Here is a 20,178-nt window from a genome sequence, read left to right on the forward strand (position 1 = left end):
ATATATTATTGTTATTCAATAAAAGTTAAATTTAAATTGAAATATAAAGGTTATTTTTTTTATAAGCATTAAAAAATTTTATGTTTATCGCTAAATTTTTAATAGTAACATATCTTTTGGTACGCTTGAAAAAAATTTCACATGGAAACATCACTTAAAACTTACAAATATATATGTAAATATGTTTGAAAAATCAAATCAAGTAGTTGGTTTTAAGATATGAACAAAAAATATTATATTATAGCAAAATGAATAGAACTTTTTCAAAAATTGAAAATAATCGATACATTTTCATACAAATATTTTGTCTAAAATAAAAATTATATTCCCAAATTAAATTCTAACTAGCTCATTAAATGCACTTAAGGTATATAAACAGCCATGCAAATTTTTAGAATTTTTGGATAAATAGAATTCAGTACGACCGTACCTGAATACAAAAAAAAAACAATTTGAGAAAAAGTGCTGTTAAAATAAGTATTTACAGGAATTTAAAACTTCCCAGCAGCATATTCATCATCCAATGCTGTTTCCCGACCTCTTTTTTGTCTCCTTTTTAGAGATCGAGCTTCTTTCGTCATATTTTGAACTAAAAGTTCAGCGCGACGGATTCTCGCCTGATCCAGTTTTTGAAGTGCGTCACACATGTTGTTTCCAGGTGCTATACCCATTTCTCTTAATACAAAAGTGCGAGCAAAAACACCATCATTGAAGCACAGTACAGCATCCATAACTCCAGAGTTTCAAGTCCAACAAAAGTATTTTTTGGAATCCTCTCCCACACACAATTGTTAAAACTTTCGTTAGGATTTTGAGTTCGGCCATGTAAGCACTTTTGCAATAGTTCTTTAGACGACAAATCTCTAAAAATCTTCTTCGCAGATAGAAGTACTGACTCAGGCAACGAATGTTTATGGATATATTTTTTCCAAATTGCAATGCTTTTATTATATCCACACCAACTGTCTTCACCCATGGGACATAATGCGTGTTGTGGATTTTTGTCAGTCGACAATTTATGAAAATAAATCGCCCAAATGGCCCTAGACGTATCTTGCACAGATTTCAAGGCATTTCTTCTGATAGCTAGTCCATAATAATTCTGAATTAAAAGTATTTCTGCATCTGTTAGACGCCCCCGTCCTGAAAGTGTTTTGCCATCAGAAAGTTTCTTGCCTTTCAAGTCACTTTTCAGAGCTTTCAACCTTGCCCCCATTCTCTTTTGGACGTGGCCCACACATTCCAATTTTTCTATAACAGTATCTCCATAGACACTTGAGTCTTTAACTTTTGAAAATCCTTTTGAGTCGCCATCTCCTAGGTATTTTATGTAGCGTACATTCCTGGTAGATTCTAATCGCTTAAAAATTCGAAGCACACCTTCTGTTTCCATACCACCGCTGGAACCATCATAGTTTTTCTGACAATCGTCACAGGGATTTGATTTTCTTTTGCATTTGAAACAGTACTTAGAGAGGCATTCGTAATCTAAAACTTTCCCATTGTCTACAGAAATGGCAGTAACAACACCATTGATTGAGGTGTGTCCTCGTTTTTGCCATGAACCGTCAACAGCTATTGCGATCTCACAAATGTTGTCATTAGAAGATATAACATCTTCAACACTCTGGTGCAACGACTGCTTACTAATTATCGTGAGAGCACTGGCAATTGTAGAGTTGAATCTCTCGAATTTATCAGGAGGTGGAGGTAAATTCATGACCGCACAGAATGTTGAAGCAGCAAATTTCCCTTTACCAATGGTGCGGAAAGCATATGCCAGTCTAATATTTATATCATATCCAGAACTTGAAATTGGAGAAGTGCATGACACAGTTGCACTTCTGCATGCTTTACAACAAACATTTATAAAAGAAGCAAGTCCTTTACGACTGTTCTTTTCTTCAGTAATTTCAAAACAGTTAGTGGATTGGCAACTTTTACACATGGCCAGTTCATTTAATAAAGAATTTAATAAATTCAAGTTGATGATAATATTCAAATCATCTTTTTCACTGCTAATAGAGTTATTCTTTTCCTCTTGAAATGAATACTTCTGTTCAATTTTTTGCTTTGAGGCACTACTGTGTACAGCAGAAGTTGGATTCCCGACATAAGCCTGAGTGTGTTATTTTGGATGACGCTTCTTTTTTCCAAAACTTCTCTGTCGAGGCATACTTGAAGTCAATATTTAACAAGATACTAAATAAAGCTTATCTAATACAAAATAATCACCAAAAATATATTTAATTCCTAGTAAAAAACGATTGATTTCAATATTCGAACACAAATAATCTGCTATCGTTTTCAAAAAACAAACACTGTTTGCAAAGAAATCATTCACACAGCTTGTAATTTCAGCTCTAGATTATTGGTGATGCCAGATACAAGAAAATGTAAATGGACCTTATTCAAAAGTCAATCAATCAATTGTATATATTCCAATTGGTATTGTTGGTGGGCAATTTTGAAAACGAAACTAAGCGAAGAGGGGGCGTGGCACTGTTTATTTACATTTTATTTTTATGAATTAAAAGCACTCAAAACTGTGAAATATACAAATGTTAAATATTTTTGGATTCAGAAAAGTGTGTTTTATTCAAAACAATCAAAATTGAAAAATTGATTTTTTTAAAGTAAAAAAGGTCTTGATTTTGCCTTAAAGGCATTTTTTAGAGTATCCAAAACCGTCTCTCCAAAAAAGAGAACGAGGAGAAAATGTATAAATCGCTTAACACGGGAGCGGTGTGCAGTGGGAGTCACACATCTCGACAATCACCCTCAGAGCAGATTCATCTTTCAAATGATGAGAGTTCACCTCTCAAAAAAAGGTAGAAACTCCACACAAACAATGGCGAAGGAGACGCCATCCCAGCATGACAGCAAAAGCACCCACGGGGGGGGGGGGGGTGGAAGAAATAAAAATCCTTGTTAAGGGATCGTAGTGAGTCTGGACAATTATGTTTTCGAATGCTCTCCCGCTCCAAAAATGGGCGGTATTTATATCATAAGGTTCAAAGTTAAAGTGAAATTTCCTAAAACGCAGCAAGAATCGTGGCTTAGAGAGAACCGCAGTGAACTGATAAACAGCTTAAATGAAATCACAATTATGAACTAACTGTAACCACCCTTTGACCATCTACCATGTGCTTACATCAAAGGCCGCCGAAGGTCAAAGCCGTGAAGGACGACAGACAGAAAGGCGTCAGAGGCGAGGGGTGGGCCTAATTTTTAGGTCACAATTTTGTTAGGAAATTCAAATTAAGTGACACAATGTCACAATGACCCTGAATTAGGAGGTGGGATAATACAAATATGCTCTCCATCCATTGCTCCAATGCAATTCGGAAAATTCCATTTATCAAAAAAGTCCTCCGAAATCCTGAACCATTCACCTGGGCAACTCGGAACTTGCATTTCTTCTCTTAAAACTTCAGCTATTGCCGAATATACTACTGGTATAATTCCTGATATGGTATTCTGAGACATCCTGGGACCCTACCATGAGCTCCATGGAATGAAATTCCATCTGGGAATGACGTCACGTTCCAACGGGGAAAAAATGGAGTGGCAGGAATGCTTACTAAAGACATTCCAGACTTATTTGTGCAAGGATGCTTATGCCATCTTTTAAATTTGGCAGCTGAAAAAGGGGCAAAGTGCTTGCCAATAAATATCGAAGAATATATTGTGGACATATTTTTTTATTTGGAAAAAATTGTTGAGCGCAAGGAGCGCCTTAAGAAATTCCAAGAATTACATAGTACTGAGGTACGTAAAATATTGAAACATGTTGGTACTCGATGGTTATCTGTTGGACGTTGTCTGTCCAGAGTTTTACAGCAATGGGAGCCGCTAACTTCTTTTTTTAAAGAAAAGTGAAGAGCACTCCAAGTGTTGCCCTTCCCAATTATGTCATTCCAAAGAAGAAGAGTAACCTCTCTCACAATGAAGCAAGAAAGATAATAAAAAAAAGAGAAGATGACAACGTTATGCCTCCTCCATCAAAAAAACCAAAGGTAGAGGACTTTTCAGCAAAGAATGAAATTCTTTCCAGAGAAGAAAGAATCTTCATGTTTTTGTCTTCAGACCTAAACAAAGCCTTTGTACACTTCTTGCTATTTATAGTTCCTTTATTTGAAAACCTAAATTTGCAATTGCAGAGTAACATTCCCAAAATTCATGTCATGGGGCAGTTAATGAATAACCTTCTCAAGGTTATTTTATCAAAATTTATGCTACCCAATATAGTAAAAAGTCAATCCAAAAGCTCTTTATTGGATGTCAACTTTTATCTTCGAGAGAACCAGAAAGATGATTGTGACCTAGTAATTGGACATTCCACTTTATCTATTGTTGAGACTTTGAAAGGAAAAGACAAAGATTCTTTTTATTGCGATGTTAGGAAATATTTTGTAAAGGTTTGTGACTACATGCGACAAAAATTTCCTTATAATGATGAGGTCGTTATTAATGCAGAAGTTGCAATTCTAGACAATGTGGAAACTACATCTTTTTCCAGCATTAGATTTTTTATTAATAGATTTCCTCAGTTGTTGCAAATCTTAGGGGGTGATAAAGATTCAGTGTTGGACAGTTTGCAGTCCCAATTTAGCTCTTTGCAACTAGAATCTATTGATTGTGTTCAGTCTGAAGAGCGGATGGATTCTAAATGGGCAAAATTATCTGTTGTATTTGAAAATAAATATGCTATGTTGTCTAAATTTATGCTATCAATTTTGGCAATTCCCCATAGCAATGCTGAGTGTGAGCGCATTTTCAGTTTAGTAACCAAAGCTCACACACAGTTTAGATCTTCAATGTCAGTAAAAAACTTGGAAAACTTAATCACTGTTGAATCTAGAATTTCTGAACCCTGTTATAAGCAGAAGTTTGATGATGAATTTTTAAAAAGAGCTAAAACAGCCACTGTCAATCATAATAATAATAATAATTAAAATTTTATTTATTAAATTTTATTTTATAATTCCTTAAAAATTTTTGATCTTTAATCTAAAATATTTTTAATTAAAAATGAAGTTTCTAATTTTTTATTTAAAGAAAGGTATTGATTTAGTTTCCTAAACTTTTATTTATTATAGTTTTTAAAAATAGATAGTTTAGCCCATTTATTTATTTATTTATAAATAAATGATCACTAGCTTGAATCAATTTATGGTTAACTAAGTGAATTTTCTTGTTGTTGTTACTATTTAACATTATAGATATTAATATTGACAGTTGTTTAATTTTGATATATAATTTTAACATTATGAATGACTATTTGAATTATTAATTATGTACTAAATAAAGTCTCCCTTAAGACAAAAGTGTTGCTTTTAAAATTTTTGTGTCTTACTCTTGCGTGATCATTTTTCTCTTCCTTACAAAAGCCTCCTCTTTTTTCATTTTCCCAGGTTGGCACGTCTGAAAGTATAAAATTTTATTATATATGCCAAAAAATATAAAACAATAAATATTTTCTCAATAATATACAAATACATAAAAAAAATTGAAAATACAAGTTTGAAATTTACTAATTTTTATTCATATATATATATATATATGTAAAAAGAAATTAAACAAAATGTCGAGATAAAACTTCGGCAATTCTTTCGAAAGCATCCGCTTTTCTCTTCTCAATATTGTTGCGTTCCTTCATCTCCTCCGCCTTCCACTTTTCAATATTGTTGCGCTCCTTCATCTCCTCCGCCTTCCACTTTTCAATATCGTTCCTCTCTTGCATCATACTCTTGATGTCCTCAAGAGCAGACGTTGTGGCTCTTTGAGCAGACAATAGCTGCTGTACTTTGTCTGGTGACATAAGTTTTTCCACTTTCTGGCGCTTTCTCCGCCGAAACTCGCACTTTTGATTTGTGGCATCACCCTCTCTTTTTAAGTTTGGTGTTGCTAACTCCTGAGAGTTGGTGATGCCACTGGTAAATGATATCTCAGCCTCACCCTCTGAAAATTGAGGCGTGCTCGGTATGACAAAGTCAAAGGGGGAAATCGCTCTTAGAGGGGAAGCTGATGTTGATGGCACAGGTGTGTCCGCCTCCATGTCATCAAGTTGAAACTGAAAGAAAAGTAAATTTTTTTTATTAAACACAGTTAAACTACTCTTTCACGATTTTTGGTAAACTATTTTCTTAATGTAGGAGTTACAATTTATTTACAAAATGTAGTTAATATTTGACTACTTATAAGAGGCAAATTTTACTAGAAGATTTTATTTACACTGTTTATATTACTGTAAGCCATTTTTATACAATTGTTTTTCTTTTAACTTTCAAGTTGTGGTCTTTTTTAACAGAGTATGTTTAATTCAAGAAATATTAAGAAATCACACAACGATTGTAACAATCCACATGGAGAATTGCAGAGTAAAATATGTTCATCTTCATAAAATTAACATGCACTCCCTATTTTTGCATCTGAAAACAAGACTATGAAGTAGCTATGGCTTACAATGCCTTAGTTAAATAAGATTAAACACGCTCGATCACATACATTAAAATAACATCCGCTGCTTAACATTTGTAGTATGAATCACATAACATCTGTAAAAATCAGATAACATTTTATGACCATGAGATAATTTACAATAGAAAGTGCAGAAATCCTAATAAACGAACTTAATAAACTTATTAGCAGTTCACACAAATCATTCCATGTACGAAGTCATTTTTATGTAGGTAAGACATTTCTTGAAATACCACTAAAGACTGCATACTATTTGAAAGTGCAGTTAATCAATTTTATATTATTATTTTCAATTTAAAACAGGAAATTAGGCACACAAAAAAAACTGTGAATGCAATATATTAACATCAACAGTTCAAATTGCATGAAACTAAGGAAAATCAACTAATTACCTCAGGAAAGACTCTACTTTCACATACATTTTGAAGCCCATTTAATGCATCGCTCTCTATCAATGCCAGAACCCTTTCATCAAGAGCACTGAGGGGCTAGGGAGCTGGTCCTCCCCCAGTTCCTCTGCTATATGTTTGAAATTTTAGGTAGCGCCTTTTTGCGTCTGCTTTCAACTGAGTCCAACACTATATAAAAAAAAATTTCATATTAGACACAAAAATTAAATTATATCCTATTCATAATAATGAGGACATTTAATTCTCCATTGAGACACTACATATATTACCAAGCAAATAAAATCTTTTAAAAATTTTACCAGATTGAAATAAAATTTGAAATTTTTTGGGAACACAAAATCTCTATAAAAAGCTTTTTAGCAATAATTATAATTAAGTCTTAAATACTGTAATATTAATTAACTCTTAAAAACTAGTTTCAACTCTTTTGTCCCCCATGTATATTGGCAAAATTTGTTTGAAAAACGGACTTTTTAAACAAATTTCTAAAATTACCAGCTAGCGTAATATTCAAATAAATCAAACTCAAAATTGTGAACACTTGAAAAGTACAGCTACTTATACACATCTGTTGCTTGCATTGAATGATTAACTTTAGTCAAACAGAAAATGTAAACTGTCTTTAAGAGATGACCAATGAAAAAAAAAAAAATTATGAACGAGTGAGTCGGGTGCACAATCTGGATTTTATGTGATACCGATTTAATAATACTGTTTGAAACTATGATACTAGTTAATTTTTGGTTGCACAGTCAAGAGGTGTATGCAAGAGTAAGCGAAAAAGCTATATAATATTTATTGCCTTATATGTGTGAAGCAGCATTCTCAGCTTTAGTGTACTTAAAAAATAAGTATCGAAACATATTTGGACTGAAACCAAATTTGAAAATAAAATTAACATCATCATCTCCTAATTTGAAGCTACTGTGATGACAAATATCATCCTTCAAACTAAGGTGGAAATGTGGAAATGAAGTTTACTTTATTTACTTAAGTTATAAATTAATAAAATTGTAAATTTCTTAAATTACATTTTTTCTGTATATAACTATTCTGCATTTTTATTTTGCAAAAAGTAAACAAATAACTTTATTTTAAATAAAAAATAAAATTTGGTTTGTAAAGAAATAGGTTTTACTTTTATAAGGGGGTTGCAAAACCTTGTATCTAGCTGCAATCCAAAACTTTTGGAAAACGCTGATACATATTAAACACACTAATGGGCATCGCAGGGGACCAACTTTTTAGAGAACAAAAAGTATGCAGTAACAATAGTCCTAATTATAAGAAGAAAAAAAATCATAATTTTATCAAATGCCGGCAAATCTTTATTCTCATTTTTTGTTTATTTTTAACTTAACTAAAGATTTCAATGCTATTTTGCGAAAATTTTCTTCATTTCTCAGAAACATTGAAAGGGAACAAATACTACCAACGATGCCCATGAAAATAAATAGTATATACTACAAAAAGTACTTACTTCTCTCCATTTCTCCACAGTTTTATGGCAGCTTTCGATAGCGTGCAGTTCCAACTGCAATGCCAGCCACATCCTTTCTTTATCCTTATTCGTGAATTTCGTAGTGAGTTCACCTTTATAGAATTCTGGGTGTTGTTCCATAAAAGACACCAATTTTTCAATCTGATTTTGTGTAAATATAGTTTGTGTAAATCAGTATTTCAAAATCTTGGCAAACAGCGATATTAATTCTCGTGGCCAAGTTCAAAACACACGGTTGCTAAAACAATGTTGCCATATTGCGAAAATAAATATTGAATAAATTCAGCGATTGGTTAGATTCAAGCCACGCCCTTAGAACCAGAATCTTGGAATGTCTGATTCCAAGTGAGTGTTCATGGTACGATTTAGAGATGACATGGAATCAAACTTTCCCAGCTTCTCGTTCCAGGCGGGAATCTTCGTTCCATTCCAAGTAGTTCATGGTAGGGCCCCTGAACTGAAAAGCAATGGAGCTTTGTCTCCCCTGTTTAAATTAAACAAGATTAGAATATGATTTCACAGAGTTTAAAAAATATTTTGCTAAACACATAGGCAATGACATGCCAAATTTAGATCAATCTAGCACCCACATTCATAATTTTTTATTATTATTTCTCAACACTTAAATTCAATGAATCTTCATCTATGCTGTGTACCTTCTATAATGCCTTTTATAAGCAGCTATAATGTAGTTACATAACAGCTGCAACTGTTTTAGTTGTAAAACATTTTGGAGATTCAGTTCATTTTGTATTTTCTCCAAGTACTTGTTTATTCTTTCTAATTGCTGGTTATTTTCCAATTGAAATTTTATGGCATTTTTCAGCATCTCATCATCTAGCACTTCCTGCAGCTTTCTTTTCCGGTGCTGGATGACTCTGGGAGTGCTGCTTTTAAGGGGAGTCGGTAGGGCCTATACCTACCTGCAATGTTAAAATAGGGCTTTTTCGATGTACCTTTTCTAAGAAAGTAAAAAAGATAGAAACACAGGGCATATAAAATGCATTATACAGTGTTTTTCCAAACACTGTATAATGCATTTTATTAAAACTCATTACTCACAATAAACTGTGCAGAAAAATTTAGATCAATCTAGCACTCACATTCATAATTTTTTATTATTATTTCTCAACACTTAAATTCAATGAATCTTCATCTATGTTGTGTACCTTCTAATAAGCAGCTATAATGTAGTAACATAACAGCTGCAACTGTTTTAGTTGTAAAACATTTTGGAAATTCAGTTCATTTTGTATTTTCTCCAAGTACTTGTTTATTCTTTCTAATTGCTGGTTATTTTCCAATTGAAATTTTATGGCATTTTTCAACATCTCATCATCTAGCACTTCCTGCAGCTTTCTTTTCCGGTGCTGGATGACTCTGGGAGTGCTGCTTTTAAGGGGAGTCGGTAGGGCCTATACCTACCTGCAATGTTAAAATAGAGCTTTTTCGATGTACCTTTTCTAAGAAAGTAAAAAAGATAGAAACACAGGGCATATAAAATAATTTATGACATTAATGGAAATATGTTTTATTTTATTAAAAACTTTTTAACAGACAGGACATTTCAAGTTAGAATGAATAACACTGTATCTGACACCTTTAATCAAGAAGAAGGTGTTCCTCAAGGTAGTGTCATTAGTGTAACCTTATTTCTTATAAAAATTAACGATATTTTAACTACATTACCACCTACAGTGGACGGCAGGTTATTCGTTGATGATCTGCGAATCTCATATAAAGCGTCTCATATGCACACTATCGAAAGACAATTGCAGCTCGCTATTAATAAATTATCCCAATGGGCTGAATTAAATGGTTTTAATTTTTCAACAACTAAGACAACGAGTATACACTTTTGTCGACGACGAGGGCTCCATCCCGAACCTGAACTATATCTCAAGAACTTCCGTATTCCCGTTTTAAGCGAAGCAAAATTTCTTGGTTTGATCTTGGACTCTAAACTCACTTTTGCATATCATATTAAACACTTAAGAAAAACCTGTGGACTAAAATTAAATTTACTTAAAGTTTTGACAAACTCTTCTTGGGGTGCAAATACAGGTGCTATGCTCAAAATTTACAAATGTATCATTCGATCTAAACTTGACTATGGTTGCGTTGTCTATGGACCAGCCAGAAAATCTGTTCTTAAATATCTTGACACTATCCATAATTCCGGCATACGCATAGCAACAGGAGCATTTCGCACATCGCCCATAAAAAGTCTAAACGTTCTATATCATGAACCAACTCTTGCTCAGCGACGGAATAAGTTAACATTGAGATACTATTTTCATATCAAAAGCCATCATACACATCCCATGTTTTCTCATGTTTCAACTCCATTTTATGAAAGATTGTTTAGCAACAGACCCTCTGCAATACCGACTTTTGGTTTGAGAGTAAGAAAGCTTTTATCTGACCTAAACCTGGAGGATTTTAGTATTTTACCTGCATATGAATTAAGACCACCATGGGAAGCCATTTCCTTCCAAACTATTGATATTTTTAACAATTTGACAAAAGCACAAACTGATGCTACCATTTACCTACAAATTTTTAATGCACACCGAGAACAATATACAGATTTTAATTCCATTTTTACAGATGGCTCTAAAAGCCATGACCATGTTGCAAGCGCTGCTGTTACCCCTATCTCTACAATATCTGAAAAATTACATTCGCAATGCTCTGTATTTGCATCTGAATGCCATGCAATTTATCTGGCCCTCCAATATATTTCCTCTCAAAGTATTAAAAAATGGTTAATATACTCAGATTCAAAAAGTTGCCTCGTTGCCTTACAAAATAAAGAAATAAATTCTCATTCCATTGTAAATAATGTTTTAAATTTATACACCACTTTACTCCTGAAAGAATATGAAATAATCTTCTGTTGGGTACCAGGCCATGCTGGCATTTCAGGTAATGAAACAGCAGATTACGTAGCTAAGTCAACTAACAATATAACAAACAACACACTTACTTACACAGATATCAAAAATGCGATTGACAATAAACAGTATTTACACTGGCAAAATGATTGGGAAAATGAAATAAGTAATAAATTACGCGACATTAAACCTTCTATAGAATCTTATAAAAGTCTAAACTTAAGTCGAAAGCAGGAATGAATATTAAATCGCTTGCGCATCGGTCACTCTCGAATAACTCATAAACATCTTTTATTAAACGAACCTGCACCCGAATGTTCTCATTGTAGGGAACCGCTCACTATTAAACATATTTTAATCAAGTGTAACAAATTTAAAACACAGAGACAACGCCATTTTGGTAGCTGTAATCCAATATTGACTTTTTTAATTGGGGATAAACTGCGGTATGGCCAAAAGTGGCTTTTGCGCCCATAATTCTAAACAAACAAACAAAAAAGTAATAAAATCAAATATTTAAAAATATTTAATAAAAGTTCATATAAATAAATGTTTCTAATAATGACTAATTTTTAAGGTAGACAAACATTGACTAATTTAAACATTCAAAAATCAAGCAAACACTTTAGATATATGTATATAATAATTGCATTTTTTAAAGAAATTCTAAAGTTTTGCTTATACCCGTTTAACAAAAATAAGTATTGTACACTAAATAATTGTTTTTGAGCATACTATCAATATTTTAAAGTTCCGTAGCCCATTTAAACATATAATTATGAGAGAAACGGTAATTAAACCTATAAATTATCTTCCCCCCCAAAAAAAATTAAATACTTTGTAATATTTAAGAAATGAAATATTTTATTTTAAACAATTAATAATTACGTGTTTTAATTACAAGTTGCTAAGTATCTCAAAGTAAATACTGATCTTTCACCAGCTGGTATTGCTTTTCTCATGTGTGTGTCTTGTCTGCTTATTAATGGTTCGATCAGGGCCCGATTTAGCCTAATTGGGGCCCGGGGCAAAAATCTCTTTGGGGGCCCTCCTAGCGACATATGTGCTTAGCTTTAGATGGTCAGCCAAAATTCAATTACTATGTAGAAAATAAAAAAAATTTATATTGACCTTGAATGATAATGTTTATTTTTTAATATACAAAATTTTAACCAAGATTTACTATTCTTTCAAAATAATAAAAATAAATAAAGAAAAAATTACATAATTAGAAATTCATTGCAACAGAGTGAGATTATTTATAATACCGTTATATAACTTTATTTTTGCATTTACATACATTATTGTTATGAGACAGAGACAATTTTGCATGATAAATCAACATGTCTTCCTATTTTCCTTTCAATGAGTTTTTTTTCTTTCTAATTTTACTTTCTGCAAAACTGTCAATTACATCATCATAATCAATATTTTTCGTTATATCAGAATTTAAACATAACATAGAAAGTTGAGACAATTTTCTTTGAAGAATGCATGATCTTATGAGAGATCTCTTCAGCAATGAAAAGGATATTTCCCCAGTGCAGTTTGAAATTGGTAATGATAAAAAAAATTTGGAGTACTGTCTCAACATTAGAAAATGAAGATGATTTTTTTTTAAACATTTTCATCATGTCTAATGCAGTCGCCTGCTTTTCTACTAAGGAATAGAAATTTTGCAGTTCATCAGGGAATTCCTCATCTAAATCAGAAAGATCTGCTTCGACTATTTGGAAGTTTGATTCTGTGTTTAGCAAACATGAAAATCTATTCTGTAATTTTTCATATGGAATTTTAATTTTTCATATGGTTGGTTAAGTTTACCATTAATGTATCACATAACATGTTGTGACAGTTAATAATGCCTTGATCGCGTGGCTCAAGATTTACTTCCGGTGCATTTCCATCATCTAGCAACCTACTTCGAGGTGTAACTTTTTTTCTTTTTGCCTCATACATACAGTTTTCTGGTAAAATTTCCAGCTCTTTAGCTTAAAATTTCTCACATTCATAAAGAGCTTTAGCTTCATTTCTAGTGGAATGAGTTTGGTCCTGATCATCTGCCAAATAACTCAAAGATTTTAGAACCGAAGCATAGTTTTGACGCAATGCCTTAGTAGAATTTCCATCAGCACACTATCGTGTACATGAACGAGTTTTTAAGGTCAGTTTTTGTTTACTTCCTTTAAAATTTTCAATCATCTGTATGTTGAAACAGAAAAAAAGTTACATAATTCTTGTTGTAAATAAAATTATTTACAACTCTACTACAGGATTCTGCAGCATTTATTCCAACCAAATTCAAAGAATGATCAGAACATGGTACGTATTTAGCAGTAGAGGTACGTATTTAGCAGTAGAGTTAATATTTTTAATTCTTGTTGGACACCTAAATATTTCCTTGCCATGTTGGAGGCATTATCGTAACTTTGTCCTCTGCAGTTTTGTATGTCAGGACCTAAGTCTTCCAAAACTTGTAATATAGCATTGGTTAACTTTCTGCATTGTGACCAAAAATTTGTATAAATTTTATGAACCTTTCAACAGGTTCATAATCAGGACCAAGATACCGCAAAATTAAAGTTAACTGATCCATATGGGTAACATGTGGCGTAGAATCGGCTATAATTGAAAAATACTTGGCATCTATAACTTATTTAATAACAACATTCAAGACTTTTTCACCCATTAATTCAACAAATTCATTCACAATTGTTGATGATAAATAATTGACATTGCCAGTTCCTTAATTACCAGGTTTTTCGATATGTTTCAAATGGGTCAAACTGGGTTATCAATTCAAGGCAACCCAAAAAGTTCTCAGCATACATACATACAGTTACAGCATGTATACATAATTCACAAATATAATGGTCAGTCTTAGATTACAAACTCCTTTATGTATACAAACCTCCTTAGTACTATCTATTATACTACTGAACTTATTCACTAGGTATCTTCGTTTTACAACCAAATAAAAAAAACAAGAGAGAGAGAAAATTACAATTTTTTTTTTTTAAATATTTATAACTCAAAACAAGGTGAAATTCAAATGCATAGCTGCCAACATTGAATTTTTTAAAAAAGGAAGATTTCAAGTCTACTCACGGTCCTCGAGAAAAAGTCATTAATGTAAAGAAACTGGTCAATTAAAAGAATAACTCAAATAATTTGTATATTTAATTAAACAGGGTAAATAAATTTTAAACAACTAAACAAACCTTTAATAATATTTGAAGTAAATTACAATCAATGAAATAAATTTCATAACATTTTTGATCTTTGCAAAAATGATCTGCTTGAATAATTTTTTCAAGCATATCATCACTAAGTGATGACCTAAATTGAGTTCTGGTCTTCACTTGGCTGAAAACACGTTCACATTCAGCGTTTAACTGAGTGAGAGATAGCAGAGACAACATGAATTTGGATAGTGTTTTATATTTTTGTTGAGCAGTTGCACTTTTTATTTCTCTTATTCTTGCCCAGTACTTATCCATTTTCTCCTCCTCAACTGATTCTATTAATTTTTTTTCAATTTGAAATTCACGAATCTCATGCTGCAGTTTGTCAATTATCAAATGTTTTTCCCCATCAGCTACTTGTAACATAATTGGATATCTTTTTATGAAAAATTTTATGCTAGTGAATGAAGCATTTTGAATGTTTCCAATATCAGCTATGGCTGCATGAAACAAAATTTCACTTTGAAAGGGAAATTTTAGACGCATGTGGTCGCATATTGTACAGAAATATTTTCTGACAACTTTAAAAAAAATTCTTTTTATCACAATCTGGAAGTGTTCCCACTATTTCAGAAGCTGAATTCCCTACAATCAAGTCAGGATTATTTTTTTGATTTGAGGGCATATTGTAATTGATATCCAAATAAGATTGGCAATCCTGCATAACAGCAGGTTTGGCAAATCTTACAAGTATATGTTTCAGAAAACTCAAGAGGACTGACCTAAGGACATGAATTTGAGATGAGTTGGATTGCAGAAAGGTATTAAGTGTATCAAACAAATTGGCAACATTTAAAAGAAATAAGCAATAAGCTTTATTTAAATCGTTAGTGAGAAAATAAAAAAATCTCTCTTCTCGAGAAAGGATGCTGGAAGATCCTTTCTTAAAATCATATACTTCATCTACTTTCCGCTTCTTACCTGAAGACTCAGCAGAGATACTTCTTGAAGAATTAACACACTTGGCGCTATCATTCTGGCATTTTTTGAGAATTTTATAGTCAGATAAGGATGAGCTACTGACCTTGGACTTACAGCAATCTTTGAAGAAGCTCAACAAGGGTTGCCACTGCCCTATGAGACGAGCAAGACATTTGCTTACTGACAACCAACGAGTGAAATTTCTTCGTTGCTTCTGAAGTCGTTAGCTTATAATTATAAGATAAATCAGCTTTAGTGTGTAAGTTTCTATCAAGAAAAGCTAGTTGTAGGTTTTAAATAAGTAAGCATTATTTTCAAAACGTAAATAACTTATATATTGAGTTGTATTTTGTTTTAGAATAAAAATTTGTACTTAATTTCACCTATCTCATAATGTTTAAAAAATTTTAAGCACTCAGTTCTAAAAAAAAAAATTTAAATATGTTTTTACTTTAAGTAATTGCACTTATAATTGATTAAAATGAAATTTAAAAAAAAAGTCTATTTTATTGTAAGAAGATTCATTGGCAGATAATTGATTATAAATTAAACAATTTTTGCACCATTTTGCTTTTTATACTAGCATTAAAGATTTTGCATATAATGACAGTTATTGTTTAATTACTATATAAAAAGTTAAAATACAATAAATTACTATCGCTGATATCAGCAGAGTAAGGCAAAACAATTTATGTTCCCTAAATAAGAATTGTTATCAACAACATGCAGTTAGAAGCCTTTGAAATTAAAAGTTATAAGTTCCAATAAAAGCAAGTAAGTGACAAAAACAATTGCCGAGGCACCTAAAATAAAGGTGTTATACCGGCAAGGACGGCATTAAAGTTTTCTATTCAACCAAGTGTGAGGTAAGTTAAGGGTGGTATATCAGCAAATAAGGCAAAGAAGTTAGTCTAAGCATCTGAAATAAAGGTGTGATGCCGGCAAGGACGGCATTAAAATTTCGAAACCATCGGAAAAAAAGTTCACTCTTTCGACTTGAGGGGACAGGAGTATTATTTCATTGAACAGCAATCACAAGCAACAATCTACTAAATATTTGTCGCGAGACATCTCATCTGATATAACAGCAAAAGATTTTACTTCTCCGCCTACCCAGAAGTAAATATTGTTTGTTGATGGCTCGAATGAGCTCATTGTATCTTATTCTTCTTCATGATAGTGAAATTATCAGCGAAATCCATCTGAATGTTGTTTTGTTTTCATCTGCAATAATTTCATCAAAAGCTGCTGAAAACCTTCGAAATGACTCAATACATGACTCACACTGATTTACCAAGAAAGCTTCAGAGTTTTGGTTACGTACTATCTCTCACTGAGGAACAATCGGAACTCAGTTGGGTCAATAGCTTGAGGATGAACATATTTTGACAGAGCCTTCAACTACAATCTCACATTTTTGTAGTATTTACAGGTGTATGTGTTGTGAGGTATTTCTGAAACACACTTAACATAGATTGGTTGTAAATAACGAAAAAAAAAAATGATAATCCACACTTTTGCATTGCTTTCTTAGAATCTTTCCGGCTTTTTTTCTCTTCCCACGTACTCAGCACATGTTCAGATTCAGACTGATCACGCACAGCAGCACGAAGAACAGATGGCTGTTTCAGTAAATTTTGTATCACGGTGATGTATTTTCATTGGAATACTTATGATAGATAAAGTGGGAATTGTTCATCACTATTTGCTAAATATGCACAAATATTTTCGTGGGCCACCTAATTGTTTTTCTCTCACAAGCAAGCATCTGATCTTGCTTGACCTGCCATAAAGTTCGTTTTTTCCACCATATCATTTTTATATTCATTGGAAATGTAAGTGACGTCTCTCTTATCTTGCCACTTTGCAATCATCACACCATTAGCATACTTTGCTACAGTTTACCCTTTCTTCAGTTTTTTTTCGTTTACCTCTTTCGGAAATGTCTTCCTCTTCTTTCTGATTGTCCCAGTGCAATGAGTTTTCCAACTGCAAGACATTTTGCCAGATCATAGCTGTTATAATAATTATCCATAAATACGCTATGTCCGACATCCAGCAGTCCCTCAAGTAAATTCATAACGACTTTTTGTGTGTCCACTTGAACGTGTTAAAAATAAGTCTCTTTCAGACTATTTCATTCTATTTTCAAGACCCTCAAGAACAGAATTAATGAAAGAAACCTGCAGTTTAGTTAGGTTTTCTCATGAAGAAGCTGCTATTATCTTCTCTTTTATAACTGAATAATATGCAATTTTCCTTTGGCCATTAAGAATAGGCAAATCATCATCGTCAATGCTGATACTACACTGTTTTCTGCATCAATTTCAATAATTCGTTCAGGATTATCATCCCCCATTTAATTTTGGATAAAATACTGCTTTATCTCACCGTGATTATTTTTGAGAAGTATTAATCAGACCACAGCAGTGTCTACAGAGGGTTTAACTAAAGACAAATCCGCAGTGTCATATTGAAATAATTTGAAAGTTTTGTTAATATAGGCAAAATGTCATTAAGTATGTGGGTTACATATATAAATCGTGTGCTTTATGGCTCGCAATAGTTTAGGGGGTGTGCAGTCTTCGCCTTCAGCTGTTTGGGATTCTAACTTAAGAATCTAATTGAAAATAACTAAAGAATCTAATGTTTTGTAAATTACTTTCACAGCTCTGTGGAGAAAGAGCCATCGAACAGAATGCAGTTCAAGATATTTTTAGACAATCTCTTGAACCAACTTTTGTACAATTATCAATTTGCTGATGGAACTGCTGAGGCATTAAAAAACATAAATATTGCTATAAGGCTATCACTATATGATTTGATACTTCGTATATCTTTCACAGCATTTTGAAGTAAAAGTGCTAATCTTTGGGCACTACAGTGAACAGAAATTAAGCAAGGATTTAATTCTGTCAACCTTGTAGCTAAATCTGATTTCTTCTCCACCATCCGAGCCTAAAAGCAACAATTTTTTTTTATATCTATATTCTTATTCTGTAACATATTCAGTGTCATGTATTTTTCTGGAACCAAACAGCTCTTGACTACAGATATTTGTAATCCTGTATCAGCTATCGCGTTCAAGATGTTCGATATTTTTAATTTTATTATCGGCAGTGCGTCAACATAGTTATTTTCCTTATCGTTTTCTTCACCATTTACAAAATTGAAAAAAATGTCATTAGGAGCATCCTTTTCTTTCTTTCTTCGAAGTTATTTTCGAAAAAACAGTTTTCGTATTCGTGTTAATCTTTACAAAGCAAACAAATGCGATGAGAACTGCAGACGATATTTTGTTTAACTTTTTCATACTCCACCGGTTTGGCCTTGATCGGTGTGTTATATTTATTTTCGTCAGAATTCGTATTCTTTTTCCAAAAAGGTGTCTTTACTTTTTTATTTTCGATTTCGGCCTGAGAAATGTTCGTTCTTTTGAAATATAATTAAATTTCTTAATACTTTCGTAATCATCTAGTTTTTCAGCTAGTTCGGATGGCGTCATAAACTTAAGCCAATCTTCTAAATAATGATCTCTTATTTCAGCAGACACACTAAATTTCATTTGTTCCATCACTTGAGTTGTTGGAATGTCTCTATCTTCAATTCTGTGATCCATTCGGTAAAATAACTAATGAGTTCTTGAGCATAATTTCTCCAAGATTTATCGTTTGGCTTGTGATGTCTGTAAAAACTTTGTTTAAGCTTTTTACTATTTAACTTATATCGCTTTACGATAAGACTTTTAACAAATTCATAATTATTAGCATCCTTAGGTTCTCTTGCTTTTATTAAGAACGATTTAGATAAGATTTTTTTAACGAATTTTATTAAGAATGAAACAACATGAAACACATACACTAAGAACTAAACCAGAGCGTTCATTTTCGACCAATGGGGCAATGCGCAGGCTCGCAGAAGAGGGGGGTTGCTATGGTTACATGGCTGTTAAAATTTTATTAAGGAAAACAGATGGAACGAAAATAGTCTTGCCTTTGTAAACTTGCATTTTAGTGGTAATCGTTCTAGCAATTTTTGTAACGATTTTTTTCAATGCTGAACGACATACCTTATAAAACTTAAACATCATTAAATCTGCAACTCTATCAGCACTATATGAAGTGTCTGCTTCACTACTTTCTTTTTTGCAGCGAAAGTTTTTTCCCTCTGCCGGTGAGCTATTACATGGCTGTAAGTTGTATCATGATTGCTCATGGACAACTCAGATACTTTTACATTGCCCAAATTAAAAGTTTTGATTGCTATTTCAAACCTTGTGCGTGAAAAAAAAACTTCTTTTGGGCACTTTCACCAGATGCAGCTATGCAGACACTCATGTCTATTTCGAGTCTTACCCGCTGTACACCTAAGTTTGTCAGAACCTAGCTAGTCGCTGGTAAAGTGGTATGATATTTTTCTACTACTAGCTGGGATACTTCCATTTTTGTGCTGTTGTGTAATTCAGGTGCTTCGACTTGAGCTTTTGTTTTTTGTCTGATAAAGATTACCATATATCTCAATCTTCCTTTGTACCAGCATTGTCTCTTATAGCTTTCCTTGTTGTTGTTCCTTATCCTCCAATTGTTTGACAAAGTCAGACAAGATCCAATAGGTTGTTGACCCTCAAAAAGTCGATATAATAGTTTTGTAAACTGTACCGTAGTTTTTTTTTTGTGGTGCACCTTAGTTATAACACCGGCTTTGGTAAGTACATAAAGGAA

Source organism: Parasteatoda tepidariorum, chromosome 8, assembly GCF_982258835.1.
Source record: "Parasteatoda tepidariorum strain Cologne lab strain chromosome 8, Ptep-v5.0, whole genome shotgun sequence".
Classification (NCBI taxonomy): Eukaryota; Metazoa; Arthropoda; class Arachnida; order Araneae; family Theridiidae; genus Parasteatoda; species Parasteatoda tepidariorum.